This window comes from Olea europaea, chromosome 12 (assembly GCF_002742605.1).
Source record: "Olea europaea var. sylvestris chromosome 12, O_europaea_v1, whole genome shotgun sequence".
Classification (NCBI taxonomy): Eukaryota; Viridiplantae; Streptophyta; class Magnoliopsida; order Lamiales; family Oleaceae; genus Olea; species Olea europaea.
In genome coordinates this window covers 15,489,380-15,489,929 of record NC_036248.1, presented here as the reverse complement: position 1 = coordinate 15,489,929, position 550 = coordinate 15,489,380, and positions in this window count along the sequence as shown.

Below are 550 nucleotides of genomic sequence, written 5' to 3'. Positions count from 1 at the left end.
GGGGGGGGGGGGAGGGGGGGTTTGGGTGATTTCGTGGACCTAAAGGGTATTTTTGAAGTCTAGGATTTGATGCTTTTGGTATTGAGTGATTAATTGTGGAATAAAGAAAGTTTTTTTTTTTTTATTGATTTCGGGAATTTAATTATGGATTATATGATTGGCGAAAAGTTTAAGTTGTTAAGGAGAAAAATTGGTACTTGATCTTTTGGAGAGCTTTATCTAGGTAATTTGATTCATTTTTTATGTCTATGAATGTAAACTTTGTCGTTTTATAGTCATAGACAAATTCATCTTCTTTCTCACTATTGAAAAATAGACCATTTCGTCACTCTCAATCACTCATCCGTGCATGAATAAGTGGGAGGTCACTTGCCATTATTCTTGAATTAGTATGCTAAAAGATAAGTGTAATAGGCAATTGAAATATGACTGACCAAAATTTTATCTTCCCAACTTCGATATGATACATCTATAAATTGGCAAAATTTTTATCTAACAACGAGATATTCAAATTTTTTGTAAGACAAAAAGGTAATAAGTCACACCATAG